This window comes from Lasioglossum baleicum, chromosome 12, assembly GCF_051020765.1.
Source record: "Lasioglossum baleicum chromosome 12, iyLasBale1, whole genome shotgun sequence".
Classification (NCBI taxonomy): Eukaryota; Metazoa; Arthropoda; class Insecta; order Hymenoptera; family Halictidae; genus Lasioglossum; species Lasioglossum baleicum.
The window spans coordinates 11545712-11564241 of record NC_134940.1 but is presented as its reverse complement, the minus strand read 5'-3'; the positions used below and the strand labels follow the sequence as shown (position 1 = coordinate 11564241).

At 44.8% G+C, this 18530-nt stretch overlaps 1 protein-coding gene across 3 annotated transcripts in view; it reads left to right on the top strand.

The window, feature by feature from the left end:
* The window catches only part of LOC143214179 (pseudouridylate synthase RPUSD2), a 209194-nt gene that overhangs the window by 3433 nt on the left and 187231 nt on the right, over positions 1 to 18530 (top strand). The window lies entirely within an intron of this gene.

The window sequence follows — 18530 nt, the reverse complement described above, 5'->3', positions numbered from 1 at the left end:
CGCAGACGGTAATTATTACCTCAAACTTCAAGAATTAATTTCAATCTGCCGTATCGCTGAGCCACGAGTTCCGAATCTTCACTTTCAAACCGCGATTTCGGTACTCGGAATTTTAGACTCTCAAGTTCTAATTTCAATCTCCGGCCACCGTCGACCTCGAGTTCTAACATCGATCCCTATTCCCGGGATGTCACTGTATGCTTTAATCTTAATCTCCACCTTCAAACTTCGATTTCAAGTTCTAACTACGTTCTCTTATTTCAACCTCAAGTTCTAACTTCAATCTCCATTCTCCTAGTTAACGTCAAACTTCATCCTCAATTTCCCGTTACCATTCTGTCCAAACTGGCATAACCGATCCTCAATCTGTGATCAATTTACCGCACAGATTTCCTACTCTAATCTCGTTCCTAAACAATAGGACGGCATACACTATGCTCGACGCCCACAAATTCTCCATAAAACAATGAGAACGATAACCTAGATTTTCTCGTGTTCAACTTCGATACAAATTATATCTGGATTCTATGTCTGCACGTCGGATCTTTATGCAAAATACAAATTGTCCACCTGAATTGAATAATAGTAATATGTTTAATAGATTGAGAATAATATATTTTTAAATTTGCTCTCCATCTATGACACAATAAAGAGGAAAACAAAATTATTGATTAAGCTAAAACGAAAATCAAGAGCTACCGAAACACGATAGGGAAAGTTAAAAATTATTAATCAATTATTAAAAATTATTAAAAATTCTCAGAGTCCCTCGTAAACGTATTCGGACGCCGAGGGGCCTTCGCCCAACAAAATCGAGCATTTTGGACGGTGTGGCGGTGCATGATTTAGCATGTCAGCGGTCGGGCGTGTGTACCAGCGTTGTATCCCGACACAACTGGCATTTGTTCGCCGATTGTTCCTTCGGTGTAAACACACGGCCGGTATTCCACCGTTGGCCCCGCCCCCGCCTTCAACACGCTCAAAAATCTGTTCGGAACCGGCTCGCGGAGAAAGGATCAAGTGCAAAAACCGTAACGGTGACGTTAATGAGCCCAACTCCATCGTTCCTTGTAGCCTACTCGCGGCCGCGTTAAACACCCTCACTTCTGGAAACGATGAAAACAGAGGTCGAAAAAAAATGGAATAGAGAGGGACGAGCCTCATAACACATCCGCCGATGCTTTTGACCGTGAGTTATTTGTGGCCGCGTGTCTTCCGGAATGACTGATCGGCCTCTCGTCGTTCTTTCATTCTCTCCGCCTTCCCTCGCGTTCCTTTTTTCTCTTTGTCGCTCTTTCCCCTCCTTTTCTATCCGCATTTTCACTCTGTCGCCCTCCGACGACTAAATTCATTCTAATTTTAACGCTAGAACTTTTATCAACTGTCGGTCCTCGACGCTAACTTTCTACCGTGAAGTAATAATGCTTGCGCTTACGTCCAATCCTCTGTACTCCAATTTTTTTCAAGCCCGAACAAAATATGTTAATGTTGGTAACATGGAACATCTAATTTCGAAGCATTGCCAAAATCTGAGGATTTTGTTAAGGCGAACGTGTTGAAATTGTAGAGTAAATGTGTAGAGAAATTGTAGATGTAAAGGTCGATCGTGTGAAAAACGCGGTAACTAAAAGGTGGGCGTTTAACTTTTGTAAGTAATTGGAAACAATCCCCTTCGATTGCGCGGTGCATTTAATTGCCTCCCACGGTAGTAGTATATTAGAAGCGAACTCTCCGCCACCGCCTCCGATTTTTTTCTTCCGTCCTCCTTTATTTCATTCTCCGCTCGCGTAGACACGGTCCCGTGAATTATGACTCCTTCCGCGTTTCTTTCTCGCCGTTGTTTACGTTCTTCCTCGTCTTCTTCTTCCCGGATCCCATTCACCGTTCCGTTCACGCCGCTCCTCCATCTTTCTTCCGCCCTTCGGAGTTAATCTCTCCGTCTTTTTTATCTGTCGACCGGCCGGCCTCGTCGTTTCCTCGACTCTTTTAATTCATTGTCCGTCCTGTTTTCAACCTTTTTTTCGTTCGAGCTGCTCCATTCATTGCTCGATCCACTTTCGATAAGTGTGCAGCCTAAAAGAGAACAGAAAGAAAATCGGTGAAACAGTGGCACTTTGATTTTCCTCTTTTAATAAACGGTGTACACAATGTTCTCTTCTCACCCGGTCGACCGTTTACATCGCACCGTGTTAATCATTTCTGCCTCTTGTTACAACGGTGAATTCATTCAATTAATGAGTGAAACGCTGGAAACTCACCTCTCGCTAGCAGTTCTTTTTTTTCTACTAACTCCTCGCCCCGGATAAGCTTTATTGTTTGCTCTGTCATAAAAATTGCTCGCACCTCTCCCCTCCGTGCTCTTTATTCGAGAATATAATAAACTCAACCCCCGGGATCTTTCTTTTCTTTATTTCTCAAATCCTACGGCGCCGCGTTTCGTCGGCTTTTCCTGTCATTCCCCGGCTTGGCCCTTTGCTCCGACTCTCTTTTCTCCGGAAATACTCGGCCGTTGGTTAAACCGCAGCATCTTCCCAGAAGTTATTCCCGACCGCGGACGCGAGCACATTGTGTTCCATCCGGCGTGTTTTATCCTGACTCCACCGGTTTTATCGCCGCAGATTCATTTATCATGTTTAGCTGACCGCCGGATCCTCGTAAATAGAAGCTATCCACCTATGAAAGTCCGCGCGTTAGGTGCTGCCAGCCCCGGAAGGTTCCATTTTTGAACATAAAGGGAGTCTGCTCGCTTCCGGGCCCCGCGATCTTCCCTTCAACCCTGCTTCACTTGCCCCTTGTACCCTTTTTATCAATTTTTGCGGTCAAATATTGACACACTCCCACGATCCTTAAGAATTGTGGCGCTTTTGCTTTTCACTCTGAATTTGCAGTCCTAACATCCTTAGAGATCTTGACTTTCTAGAATTCTTGTCAGAGTTCTTGGGGAATTCTTCTCAATACCAGCAAAGAAATCATCTAATCAAAGCATCCTTATTTACATACCCCATATTCATCATTTGTACCACCTAACCCTTAAATTAACACTTTCAATGCGTTTTTGACGATCTAAAACTAGCCTCAACGCGGATTTTGTTAATTTTTATTTTTTTTTTGTGAAATCTAAATATTACCTCTCTGGAAATCACTTTTACGAGATAAATATATTTTTTTCTCAAAAATTTTGAGCGCAAATCGCTAGGTCCGTTTGTCAGTTCCAGAACTGACCCGCATTGTTAAAATAGGTATATCTAAAACTAATTTTCTTTCCAAGGAAACTCCCCAAGGCTTCAGCGACCATTTGTCAATGGTTTCGTTTTGTCAGACAATTTCCACAGGAGATACAACAGCGAACAGATTTCCACGTGATATCTTCGCTTAGGAATATTTATTCGAACCGCGGGAGAGAGAGAGAGGCAGATAGGTTTTTCAAAATAAAACAGGAATGATTGTTCCAGACGTAGCCTACATGCACAGGCCTCGTGCAAGCGAGAATTGCAGAGGCGAACGAATGCTTCAAATCTCGGTGCTAGAACGTATCGCTTATCCCCCGGAATAGCGCACCATTAATTCGGACACTTTTGCAGTGCATTTGTTCCGCGGCACTCTAGCAAAACTCTCGCGCCATTCGGGACGCGTCTGTTCGACTAAATATACCCCTCGGGCTGTCCGGGATGGGACGTCGCGACGGCGACGCGTGTCAGCTAGTATTCTTCACTTTCGCGAACCTATGTTCCGTCAGGGTATTCGGAATATTTTTGCACGATCGAGTGCTCGACGTCGTCCCACGGTATTCTCAGACTTCGGCCGCTTCTGTATTCCACCCCAGATCTTCACCTATCAACCCTTTCGCGAAACCAAACTTTCAGCCTGCTAGTATGGACGTTATGCAATTCGCAAATTGAAGAGTATCGAATCGACTCTAATTAGAAGCAATTTTCGATGAAGAGGAAGGGGAAAGAGTTTGTTTGAAAGAAAAAGAAATAGGGATGGTCCCCGGTTATAGCGTCGGAGGAACTGGGCGAGCAACGAGCGTTTCGCCGTCCATTGTAAATATTTGACCGAATATATCCGGGGTTTTAAAACCGCGCGGCTAGGTGGCTGCCTCTCGGAGTGTGCTCTCCACCTGTTACGCGGCGATTAAATATTTCATCCACGTTGGAATTTTCGTTAATAGTTGGATCAACTAGTTTGAACCGTGGCGGCGGCGGGGGATGCCATGCCGGCCGCATTATCGTTGGCAGCACACCGGTCCGCATTGTCTTCCGTTCGCCGTGCGCCGCGCCGCTTCGATAATATATTATGGAGCGCCTTGCTTTTAAAATTAAATTGCCTCGCCTCGCTGCGCCGAAAATTGCTCGACTGTGAATATCGTGAATTATCCTGGTGCGGATCACGTTAGTGCCGATGGCTCGCGTGGATCATGCTCGCATTTATCCGCCGCGGCCTCCTGCGTTCACGCTATAAACGTTTCTGCCAAAAAATACACGGCCAGATATTCACTCTCTTTCTCTCGCCCTTGCTGACTCCCTCTTTCTACGGCAGTCTATATCACGGCCATTTTATACTTCGTCGACGATAGACTATGAAGGGAATTAAATCGAATGGCAGCCGTCCTAAATGGCAACGGTCCATGCTCGAAGGTTTTAAAGCCCAATTACCGGCGACTAACCTGTCAAGAGTGCTATAAATTCGACACGGACAATATCACTCAAGCGTGTTGCAAATTATTTATCTTTTCAAGATCTACTTAGCTGTTCTTCCCTCTGTCTCCACGTTCAATTTAAAATGGTTACGCCTCAAAAATGCTCCGCCCTTAAATGGTACTTCTCCCAAGTGGCTCCGCCCCTAACTAGCAGTACGTTATATTCATGTTCACAAATTAATCTCTTTTGCTTCGTTTTCTCTTTAAAATCTAATAAGAAGTGTTGCATTTTCTTAGAAATTACATTTTATTCTCAACATTTTGCGGAGAAAATCAACCGAAAAGACCTCAAACAGCTACGCCTTTCTAAGGCTCTGCCCCTAAATGGCACTTCTCCCAAGTGGTTCCGCCCCTTCAATCCATATTTGAAAATTCCAGGATCCAACAATTGTCACGTATCGAGTCAATGAATTAAGCGCTGCCAAATTCAAACAATTAATAAAACGAATGCATTCTACAATGAAAGTAGAATAATTCATTTCGCAACAATCGGTTCTGTAGAACAATAGTCGAACAAGGAAGTCTCGTATCAAGTTATTCAGGTATTCCTCCGCCATCGTGATTTACTAACTACATACATCGAACCATTTATTCGGAGTTTCTTGGCTGCTAATTGTTCGATCTAAATATTCCGTAAGAGCGCCAGTATACATGTAATGTGTTAATTGGATACGTACATGCCCCTTTCGCGCTTGTAAATTACAACGTACAACACTGCCACATAAACTCTCGTAATATATTTGTACACTTTCCAAAATATTCGGGAGGTCTGCTCGGTTAGCAGAGTGTCAGACTATCTCGTGTGACATTTATTAGATCACGTAATTCTACGCATATTTCATTCTAATCGTAAAACCTTTGTCTTCCTAGATTTCGAAGGAATTAAGCGAAACAAACATTTTAGTTTTAGCAATAATCCTCTACAATCTGCATCAGTTTTCCGGATTCCTGTGGGCAATTTATTTACAATTAAACCTTCACGTTTGCACATAAAAATGTCTAATCATTCAATCAAGATGAACTAGAATATAATGTATGAGTAATTTGCACAATTCCCTAGAAAAATCAAAATATATATTTATTATATTCGTATATATATGTGTATTTGTTTTAAAAAGCATTAGTAACGCAGATATTTAGCAGCTTTCGTTTGAAATCTTCATCCTATGTCTGCCACAATGTCCTAAAGCCAAACCTGAAGCCAAACACGTGCGATCGAGGCCAAGCATCCCAATTTTCATGAAAGCAGATTCGCGTTGACTGGTCTCACGAATCTGGGAGGCGCGGCTTGCGCAAACTCTCGGGCGTCGGATTGGCGAATTCGATGGCTCGAAACCGGTCGGATCTTTCTAGCAATAAGTCAGACCGTTTGTCAGCGGGTTCGACAGCACAATTATCGTCGCGGCATTAAATCATGGTGCTTAGGTTGGCAGTCGCGTCTGGCCAGGTTGCAGAGGCGTCAGAGTCGTATGGACACGGACGGATTCGTGGCGGGGCCGGCTATTGCCAAAAGATAAATCAATAGCGGCGATGATGCCACCGTAGAGAGGAAGGGAAAAGAGGGGCCTAGACAGCAGCTCCAGCTGCGGCTTATTTCGAGCCTTAGCTCCCGCGGACGCGGAGCCCGGAGCCGCATTCTGCTCGTCTCCCCCACGCGGTTTTCCCGCGAACGGCGAAAAACAGCGGCGAGAGGAGTTGGCCGAGGAAAATCTAGACGGAGCTAGATAGAACAAGAAAGGTCTAGAGTCTAGAGGGATCTAGAGAAATCTGGAGGCTGGAAGCGGCCTCGGAGAGATCGGGGGAAAACGAGAGAGAGAGGCACCGGAGGAGATTTAGAGAGAATAGAAGGCGTCTAGAACGAACAAAAGAGATCCGCCGGGATGCGAGGGAGCTGCTGAAGGGATCTAGAGGTGCGAGAAAGATCTATGACGGTTCGAAGCGGCCGAGACAGATTTGTGACGATCCGCGGCAAGCTACTTTCCCAGAGATTGCGAGCAGTCGTGATCGAGGGAAGTATAAAACGAAGTGCACAAAAGTTTTGAAGAAAGAGATCTATTCGGATAGAGTTGGCCAAGATCCGCAGGAGCTGCGATCGTTCTACCGTGATTTGGCAGGGAGTAGAAGAGATCTACTGGAGGATTGATACGATCACAGATGCGCGGAGGAAGCGCGACAGGTACTCCAAGAGCAACTTTGTTCTACACATATTTATGGAGAGCTGAAGATAGATCTCCGAAATCGCGGAATTGTCCTGGAAGCATGGGCACATGTTGCTCTGTAGAGCACTGCTTTGGTACCAGAGAGCTCTAGAAAGAGCTAGGTTGTCGTGCAGTGGTTTAAAAGTTAGCAAACTTCCGCGAAGCTGCCCAGAGAACAAAATAGACGCGCAGACTTCCGGGAAACGATCGAAATAGAGCGATATTGTTTTACAGGGGTTCAAAGAGTCGAAAAATGTCCATAAACGTCTACCACGAACAAAGCCGTGCGCGGAAGTGCAAAGAGATAGCCTGGAGACATCAAGGGACGACAGTAGACAGGTGAAGAGAACAAGTGACGTCTATAAAGATCCGGGAAGACGCGTGGAGACCTAGAAAGACCGAGACAGCCCACGGAAAGCGCAAGAGACACCTAAAACCCGGCAGATCTAGAGACGGAGTACGGCCGCGCACGTGCTAAAACCCAAAGAAATAGATTATTTATTGGACCGTAAACTTGGGCATAGCCGCGGTCGGCCTTGTTGCAGCGACGCCGACGCAACAGTAAATAAAACAACTTTATTGCGGTACCAGGAACGTTAACGAATTGTTAACGAACCGGAAAATCACACCGGGGGGCTCCGCTGTGATCGGTCGGCCATTTATTAATTTCCCGAATTTATATTACGGGCTCGTCAGTTCGCGCGAGTTCATAATTCTGCTCGACTGTTTCTCCGCTGGCGCCGTTCATTTTATTGTACAGTAATTTATGGCCGTCACGAGTCAATAGAAACAGACAGGTTGAACCTAACCATGGATAACTAAACTTCCGTCGAATCTCGTTAGTTTACATGGTAAAATATTTTTCTCTTCAATTAGAAAGACTTAGTTATCCAGGGTTAATAGAAACATAAATTGATCGACCACGTCTGGATAACGTCTTGAATCTGTCTAGAAGTCAGTTGAAGTCGAAAGCTTCGGAAAGCTGCTGAAGATTGGTTGCAGCAAGCTGCGCAAAATCGAAACCGATTGAGACACAGTTGCGCTTCGAAGGAACAAAAAAAATTGTAATTGAAAATTGGCTCGGTCGATCGGGTGCAAGGTGATATCGTCGAACTGGGCTACTTCGTTAACCGATCCACGTCACGGTGACGGCGAACAAGCCACCTCGACGGTGTGAGAGACCGAAAATTGGGCAGGCGTCGTTATCCACCGCAGTGCACCTCGCGGGAACGTTTTAATTTAATCCGGAGGCTACACGATAATTACATAATGAATTCCATTCTAGATTATTCTTCCTAGTAATTCGAAGAAGCGTTACCGTTGGAACGAGATAGAGCCAAAGTCGGTGGGCGGAGATTGGTTTAATCATCCCGCTCGCGAACCACGCCCCTGAGCCACCGGCGCCTCCCACTTACACGAAAACGATGCAATTTGGTCGTTGGTTGAAAACAGCATGTGGTTTGTTAGTTTGTCTTCGCAACTGTGTGTAGGGTGATCCGTTTATTTTGGACGGTACGGAAAATGGAGAGGAACGTTGAAGATGCTTCTCGCTTATAGAAAATTTATAGAAAATCGTCTACTTCAGTGATTCATTTATTCTGGTCATTTTAGGATGAATTCAAAATTAACCCGGCGTTGGGAAGGTGGGAAAATGTATTGTAAGTGGTAAGGTGAGGTCTCACAGACTCAACGAAATAAACATTGTATTATAGAAATAAATACCTTCTTCATAATTATAAGATTAGGTATTGCTGAAGAGGTTTGCAATTTATCAGAGTAAAAATGCAGATCCACGAAATTAAATTTTTATTATTCAAAAATACTTAACTAATGAAACATCTTTACAATGTTACAATCAATCTAAAATCTCTGGGGTCTGTGAGAACTAACTAACGCCGGGTTAAAGACCCTGTATACGTTAATCATTTTCTCATAAATTTGTATAGAGATTAAAGAAACGCCTCCTACGCCTTGGCTCCGCCCACTTATTCCGATTATTGCAGGAAATATACAAGAACGTTGTACGCGCGTTTGGATAATTGAAACAGCCTGTACTCAGGGAAACAAAAATTAAAGATTCTATTGTCTCATCGAGACAGATAATGCTTTGTATAACTTGTTCTCTGTCAGTTCAATCTAAGCGGAGTTCTAATAAAATCGTTTGATTTCTTCGACCGGCGAGCAGGATTTTGTCGAACAGTGTCGGGTCTCGATTGTTTCGGAATGTGTAAACAAAATGAAATCTCTGTTTTTGCGAGCGCGCTCCACATACCGAGGCAGCTAAACTGTCGTTCCGATAATCCGGCCAGAAAGAATCGATTCTTCGGTCCCGTAACGCGCGAACCGGCCCCCATAAAAACAATTATTGATGTTACTGCTCGTCGGAATCGTACCGACGGGAAATTTATTTGTCTTACTGTCGACGCGACGGCCTCAATGAATTGCGATGCGTTCGCCCCTGAAATATAGTAGAATTCGTACGACCCGTCGTTCGAATCAATTTCCAAGAGCAGCGGGATTGAAATTCCGAGCTCGTTCGGCCCTCATTTATTAATTAAAAATCTGGGTTCAACAGACAGTTACAATTGTACCAGTACACTTGTCATTATGACAAAAGGTAGAAGAACAGTTAAGGCTACAAAATCGAAAGAATAATTGCAAATAACTTGTGTAGCAGATGCGTACACAGACGTCAGATAAAAAATGCATGACCATTCCGTTCGATCCGCTATCAAGTGATGGGAAAATATTTAAAGCTAGCGGGACCGGAGAGGGTTCCAAAGCCGCGAGCATAACGATGGGAATAAAAATCGAATTCGGTTACTTTCGGCGGGGTGAATGGAGTGGCGGGCTGTGTGTGTGTGACAAGTTGTTTCAATTTTTTAAATGCCGTGCGTCGGCTCCCTTTGCCACCGGAGCCTCTCAATTATCCGCGGGTAAATATTTCTGAAAGCCTGGCTCGGCGGATACGCGTCCATTACCCTGCTCTCTATCGCGAAATAGAGAAAAAAAATGGGGGAAAAGGTGAAAAAAGAAAACGAAGGAAATGGGCAGGCAGCTTTTTGGTTGATGTATTTTCCCAGGGCACGCCGCGCGGCGCGGGTTCGGCCCGGGTCTCGCGATAAGGACGACCGGCGTCCGGTTTTATCCGTTTGTGTATCGGCCGTACAATTACGACTGATTTATTGTGAGTTTTCACCGTATGAATAATTCACCCGTTAAATAATTCATAAGTCGCACTTGGCGTGCCGTGTAAAAGGTAACTAATTCAAAAATAGAATCGCAAATGGACCGCGGAAGAAGGGCGGAGCGGGGGAGGAGAAGTCGGCGGGACGGAACGGTGTAAAAGCGACTACTCGTAATTAAAGTTAATTACAGCCAGAAGCACGTACGCGGGCCCTCGCAATAAAAGCGCGGGAGTAAAACACCCGATTACAGACGGTGCCGCCGATACCCGCGCACAGTTCGAACGACTTCCGCCGACACGTGGGCGGAGTGTACTCGCCGCCTCCGAGACCATTTCTCTTTATCTGCTCATTCAATTTCTCTAAAATTTACATTTAGACGAGAGATTAATGGATTACGGCGGCGGAAAATATTCGTGTCGATTCTTGTCGGCGCGAAACGTATCGGGGGGCGTGGTCGGCCGCTCCTGGAGGCGGGACGAGCCGCTAGTAGGGCGGGGCTTGTACAGGGTTGGAAATAATGACGCAGCAGCGATCGTATTTGTTGTGGGATTGATTACAGATTTTGTTAAAGAGAAAATTGTTTATTGGCAATCGTAAAAAATTCATTAACAACTCCAGGGCGAGTGTGGTAACAGTGTCCTGATTTGGCTGCGATTGGAGCGACGTCTAATCAGTATGGCCCGCGGTCGTGAATCAATCATCATGTCGGGGATACCGGTCCGAAAATTGGACTCGATAACGGGAACGCGGGAAAAATGTCGCAACTGCTTGAATGCGGACGCGTATACCGGGTGTCCCAAAATTCGTGAACTTCCCCAAAGGGGGTGGTTCCTGAGACCACTTCAAGACCCAGACTCGAGTTGCCACAGTCGGCCAATAGACAATTGTCTATTTTTGCAAAGGAAAATGTCGCTTGAAATGGTCCCAGGAACCACCCCCTTTCGGGAAGTTCACGAATTTTGGGACACCCTGTATATGTAGGCGCTTGATTTGGCGCGTGGCGACGACGAACCACGGGAAAAAGTGGTCCCCGGCCATTTCCTGGACATGACACGGGGAACGATTTGCGCATGGACCTTTCACGACCACATGCTGCTCATTTATTACATGTTTATACGTGCACGGACCTCCTCCGCCTCTAACTGGATCCTCTGCGACCATTCTCGGCTCAGAACGCGGCATCTCCGTTCCATATTTTGAACAGAAGAAATCACTGTGGCGTCATTAAATACGAAACAGCAAGAATTCATAGAGAATTTATATCAGAAATAGAAATACATTTCCATTAGAAGACTTCGTATTTTTTCCAAAAAAGAGTGAAAACCCTGATGGTTGATTGGTTCGTACGGCCTCGGCAGCAGTGGATTTTATTGAAAATTTCTAGTGGTGTAGCAGAGAGGGAGAGAGTTTCAATCCGAGTTTATTTTCGCGGTTTCTCTGTAGCAATTTTTATTTTCGTGTTCGCGGGGGAATTGATATATGTATATCTGGTTTCGCGAACAGTAGGCGAACAGGATATTCTCGATTCGATTGTTTAACGCACGTTCCGTGTAGAAAGGAGCGCGGCATGCGACGCGGATTTAAATAGCCACGGCTGGTTCCAAAGTCGGAGTCCAGAGATCGGGTAGGACTTTACGAGGTGTATCTCGAATAATTTGGCACCGGGTACGTGTCACTGCGTACTATGTAAAACAACGTAAAAGCTAATTTATGAACAAGTAGCGGCGAACCGTGTATTTTTGGGGGAGCAGCGATGCTCTCTTTCTCTCTCCCTTTGCCTACCAGTCGTGGTTTACTTTCTGATGTTCCGAACCGTCAGTTCGGATTTCGGATCAACGTGCTGCCGGTTCATAAACGTTCGGGGAAGTGCGGAAAATTCGTATAAATAGCCGGCCGGATCACTCCTCGGATGTCGATGCCTGCCGAACGAACATCGCGATCGCCGATCGACACATCGATCCGCTCGATTACGACAAAAATCACCGTTCTTCCCCCTTGGTCATCTAATTCGCAGAAATTGGAATCTCATTCAACTTTCCATACTCCATTAAAAGTTCCATTAGCTTTCGAATAAAATGAGAAGCTCATCAAACTTCGTCAAACCTATTAAACCCCGGGATAATCCTGTTATTTCGTAATCGCGCGAGATCCACGGCCGCCCGACCATTCCCTCCGAAATATTTTTTTTGAAGGAACGAGGACCGACGAAGAGATCTTTAGGAATTCCAGCGGGTACTCCAGCATCTACGGCGTCCAGGCCATACGCGATTTACCACCGCGCTTAAAAATAACGATAAGCAGGCCGGTGGTGGCGGCAGCCGCGAATCGTTCGACAGAGACGCGAGCCAGGGCCCGTTAATTACGTCAATTCACGGTTGTACCGCGACGAGAGCGAAAGAATCTTCTATTAGGCGCAAAATAGACCGCAGGGTGCATCTTTGTCGGGAGCTGCGCCGTGCTGCAACCGTTTATAATTATCACGGGGTGAGCCCAATGCTCGAATCGCCTGTTCCCACGTGGCGGGCATGCTCTCCCCACTCCGGAGACCTCTAAGTCACTTGCTGCGCGGCGACAGTGCGTGTGTCAGTCGTGTTGCTTTGGTTTTAACGAAAACGGGCGGTGATCCCCTGACTGCCAATCTGTGCATTTGTGGTTACAATGACTACTCGACTGTCTCCTCTGAGACACCAGTAAAAATGGCTATACTATACCAAACCTACAAAATCGAATTAAGAAAATATTTATTCTCAAGCCGTTCGGCGTTAAATTCCAATTTAATATCATAGCAGAGTGGGGGAAAGCTCTCCACATTCAAACACGAGCGTATCTAGACCGTCCACCGTTAAAAGCGTCACGTGACCCGTAAATTAAGTTTTTGGCGAGTTATCGAACGTGGAGGGTTCAATGTTGAAGACCGCAGCGTTGTGAGATGAATGCAATCTTTGCGAGCCTCGATCCCGCGTCTTTCGATTTTCGATTGAAAGTCTATGTGTTAAAGAATCGCGGGACTCGATGGAACAGGTTGAAGAGGTCAGGGAACAATGGGAACAATCTCCGGGTGGAAATGAAACAGCGCTCTGCTACTTATTTCGCGTTTTACAAGCCACCGAAGTTTACGTAGCTTCGGAGATGAGGACGCCCGAACACGTCAGCTCTTGGTCACAGTTGGGGAGATAATCGGATTAGCGAATTTCAACGGCACTTCAGATCCAGATATTGCGTTTCGAGGTCGCGTGATATCCCGGCCGAGCCATTACCACCGCCGAGAACCATTCGCCCTGTATAAACGGGATCGAAACCGCGAGCGTTTCGGATTTCGCGCTGCGCGGATTCGATAGACTCCTATAACAATTGATTGACGATTTTTATTGCGCTGCTATGGTCCTTAGGAACACGGGAACTGTTACTTTTACCGTTCCGGTTATACATAAATGGCTGATCGAAAGGCCGCTAACTTTGCGTGGTTACTGTGGCCATATTTCTTGCCTTTCCCCAAGTATTTTTATGTGCGGATTAAATCTACTTTCGAACTCGTAATAAATAAATTCAGATACGGTTTCTGCACATTCCGCGTAGTCTTCTGACTTGTTCACAGCAGGCTATCATTTTTTTAAAAATATTTAGACCACTTTTCATTGGCAAAAGAATTTTCTTGTCAGAACAATGCTTTACAAATTTTTTTACGTCATTTCGATCGCGATCTATGGAAATTGTATAAAATAAGCATTTTAAAAGTCTCCCATTCGACGATTAGGTTTCCACAAAGACTTACGCATTGTTAATTTTTTATTTTATTATTTTGTCCCTCCTCCACATTTTTAGATGTTTCTCCAGCCATCAGGTATTTTCTGCTTCTTTTGAAAAATTGTTCTCCCCTCTTTTCGACGCTTTGAGCCCGCAGGAATTCTTACTATGTCCTTGTCCAGCATCTTCCTCGTAGATGGTCTCCCAACATCTTATTAAGTTTCCCTTTGTTAAATATGTTGAGGGAAACATCTCAGTTTTATTTGACCCACATACACCTCATTAGTGTCGGGTTTCGTGTCACGGAAGCCGTCACTACCGCGCTTGACAACCCGGGGGTCGTCAGGATTAACTCTGACAACTTGAAAGGTCATTAGTATTCGGTGCTGCGATGCGGGGATTGTCTAATACTTGGAGATTGGTCGCGCTAACTCCCAACATCTGGAGGGTTCACGTTCTAAAGTGTTTTTGTTATTGAAAATCGATAGCGTTCAGTCTTGGAGGATCGTTACGCGATGACAGCGACTCGACAGTGCTGCGAAATCACTGTGGGAAATACAAACAGTGCTGACTTGTTCATACAAATCATTGAACGGTGGTGCACGTCAAATAACTATCCTCGCGAGATCAATAAAAATGTATTTCCAAAAATCAATTAATTTGATCAAGAAATTCGTGAATGTATTCAAAACAATTTTTCATTTTCTGGGACTAATTGTATAAACCTTGTAATTGTTGAAAGATATTCTTCAAAATCAATGTATTCGATCAAGAAATTCACGAAGGTATTCAAAAGAATTTCTCATTTTTTGGGACTAATTGTATAAGCATTGTAATTGTTGAAAGTCGCTCTTCAAAATCAATTTATTCGATCAAAAAATCCACGAAGGTATTAAAAGCAATTTCTCATTTTTGGGACTACATAATTGTATAAACATTGTAATTGTTGAAAGTCATTCTTCAAAATCAATTTGTTCGATCTAGAAATTCACGAAGGCATTCAAAATAGTTTCTCATTTTCTGAGATTAATTGTATAAATATTACAATTGTTAAAAGACATTCATCAAAGAGTCACTCTCAAAATCAATTTATTCAGCTCACCCTAAAAATTCAGTTTTATCCGAACACCAGCCGATTTCTCCTTATTTATTTAGTAATGCGATGAATAAATAAAAATGGATGGTCTAGAAAATAGCCCGAAAAATTCGCGGCTGGGAGCACGATCGAGGGCACGTAGATCCAGTGCTCGATCGAGGTTTAAAAGCGGGGTTGTTTCGGGCCGGTCAATCGTTCGCGGAGTCGTTCAACGATAAATCCTGTCTTATCGGCCGGTACACGCGGAATGCTCGTGTCCCCGTCGCGATTTCCCTTCCCGATAATGCCGGGAAAACGATCGGCCGTTAACCGTGTGCAGCGTGCGCCGTGTAGCTGCCGGCCGGCAACTCGCGAAGTAGGGAATCGGGCCGAAAGTACTGATAAAATACGTCCTGTGTATCGGGCTTCCCGAAACGGCTCGCGGAATTGAAAAACCGACGGGTGATGAATACTCTGGCCTCGATTTATTTATCGTCCTGTACACCCCCCGATTCTTGCCAGGGAATGTCGACCTTATTTCTCTTTCACCGCCTCCGTTACACCCCTCTGTGCCGAAAAAATATCTTTCCTTTCTCCTCGATTTTTCGAACGAATTTATAATGTTTCTTACAATTAGCTGCTCCACTGCTTGAATGTTCAGAATAAATTGATGTTTATCTCGTGGTTGAAGCGGAATGTAAATCAATTTTACTTAGGAACTATTGATTTTTATTTTGGGATTGAAGCCGGCATCATTTTTGTTTAGGAATGATTTTTATTTCGGGGTTGGAAAATATTTACATACTGATTGATGCATTTCTGCATACAGTTGTCATGTTGGGAATGCTGTTCAGATTTTTTTTATCATCTTCTTTTCGCGTGGATTACGAAAGGAGGCTGCCTGTATTCGCAGGATCGATACAATATATTTTATTATTCGCCGCGTATATACTTCACCAAAGGAAATACAATAAAAGACGGGGGAGTCGTTTGATTTATGATCGTGGTTTTATTTCTTCCTCTCTGTTGAATATATCAACCCTCTAAGCGGGGAGTAAGAATATATTAACGTCAGGGAAATTTGTTTCCTTTTTAAGCGCCTTAGGATAAAAAATTTCTAATAATTTTCGTTCATACAGCCCTTTGTTCTAGAATCTTATTTCTCACCTAGAAAATATAACATTTCACACTCGGTTGTCTACTCTGAGCCACTACTAAAAATTATCAGAGATATAACAAAATAAAAATCGCAGTTCATCGAACATTCAGGTAATTCACGAACACGTGCTATACACGAGCGCGTACGAAATATTGTTGACTCTCATTATCGTTAATGTTACAATATAAGATCCGTTCCGAATGGTGTAATATAATTTCACGAACGAAAAGCGTGGTTTTTATTCAACTTCTACGGTGTCCGGTGCTGGTGCCGTGTCACGAGGCCGCGAACGGGAGTTAAAAAAAATCGGCAGAAATCGCTGGACCGCAACCTGCTCTCGGTTGTTGCTCGGGCCACTTTCACCTGTGACGCACCGGCCGCAAGGCTGACCAGGTCGCTGTCTAACATATTCGAAATAAGAGCGGCGAGCAAAGATAAAAAAAAATAAGGAACGGTTCGACCACGATGGAAAACCGGTAAAAATTTTACTGGTCCGGCTGGTCCCGTTTGGGAACGTAGTTTCGCATAGTTGCTGCGGCAAGGTACCCCATTTAGTACTTATCTATCGTATATAACTCGGAAACAGACAAAGCATCGAAACGATCGTTCGAAAGTCCTCTCCACCTGCTTCGGGGATAAAAGAGCGTCCTAATCGCGGCTCTCGGGAGAATAACGAAACTCGGAAGCATCCCCCTTAAGTCGTTAAACACGCGATAACAGCCGCGGAAGTTTCAGCAGCACGCCGGAAACCGAGGAACACCGTAAATCAGTTGACCGTGTTCCATGGCCAAGAATTATTATCCTCTCGTAAGCAGTTCGTCGGTCTTTAAACAGCCTCGGTGGCTTCTCCCGATCCTCTTCCGCCTCGTAGAAGCAGCAGGTGCTCGTCTCATACCTGTCTGTCTCTCTTTCTCTTTCTCTCTCCTTGGAACGGAGTAACTCGATTCTCGATCAAGACCCGATCGATTTCGTCGGCGATCATTCCACCGCCGCGACGAAGCCCCTAATATCTTTTAAACTCATTGGAAGCGGTCCAACCGGATCCCCAATCTCCGCGAGCTTCGCGAAATTGCCGGAATTTCGGCGAATCTGTTAACCATCCGATTCAATTCGCCTCCGGTACTTGCACTGAACAAGTTCGCTAAAATGTTCTGCCTCTGACAAACGACCGAAAATTTTGAAAAAAATGCACGCTATAAAGCAATAGTACAGCTACAACCTCCATTTTATTTCATTCGAATATCTCGTATAGTCATCGAAAAAATCGCGTGCAAAGTTAGGGGTTGTTTTTCAGTTCTCCATGGAAGAAACGCAACAATTTACTAAAAAATCGTGTCTCAAGCCATACTGATAAACAAAAAAAGTTAAAAACGGCGCGGAGGCATTGTCCAGGCTTAATTGCTGGGTCCTCTCTCGCGAGGAACGGTTTCCGCGTGCGGTGGATCGATCGCGTTTGGAAAAGTGCGGCGAGCAAGAAAGAGGGTAGTACTAGAATTGGGTTTCGTCGGCGAGAACGCATCGAGTCTCGATTACGCCGACGCAACAAAGGCGGCCGCGCATACCGGGCGAATAATGACGTCAACGAGCACGGGAACAATGTATCGGCGAGGAGACAATATCGGGCAATTATTTTCGTCGCAGCTGCGCCGCCCCCGCGTCAAGGTATCCCGTCCACGGATTAATTGCAGTTGCGTGAATCGCTCGACGATCCACCCCTGCATCTCCCTTTATCTCGCTATCTCTCCTCTTGAGCAGAATCATTCCGTTCCGACGACTTGTTTTCAGGAATGCAAGACGAACAATGCTCGATCCACAGCTCGTAGACAATCCGAACAACGTACAAGGTTCACGGGCTTCTCGGGGATCGTTTATGCTCGTTCATGCTCGCTCGCCCGCGATGTGTCGCGTTTCTTTGCGCAGAGATTTACCTGGTGCTCGACGGTCTTCGCCTGATCTTACAGCTTGGAACGTGAAAGGTTTCGAGCGTGTTGCTGCTGACAAATAGTATCACGACTTTTCGACCGATTTCGTGTCTCTGCTGAGTTTCTGATGCGTGTTGCAATTTTCATGCTGCCCTTGATAGTTCCACACACACAAGTATCTAAAATTAAATAAAATTATTTTATTAAGATGTTCAACAATTCGGTAGGCTCGTATTTTATATTGAATGTCCGATGTGTGTCGCAATTATCCATAATCAAATGAAATTGATATACCCATCCAACTTGTTTTACAGTTGTGGTTCCCATCTCTATAAATTAATTAGAATTTACTGTCGAGACCTGACGCCGACTCGTTCCTGCTGTTGACAAGTATCTTGTGTTTCGAGAGCTTTAGTGTTTCCGTAGGATCTCCAACAGATTTTATAATTTCACTGCCATCGTCAGCCCGTTCCAACTATTCGGAATCATGTGAAATTCATTTTAGAACTATGTAAGTCTACAGTGATAATTTCCACCGCTACGAT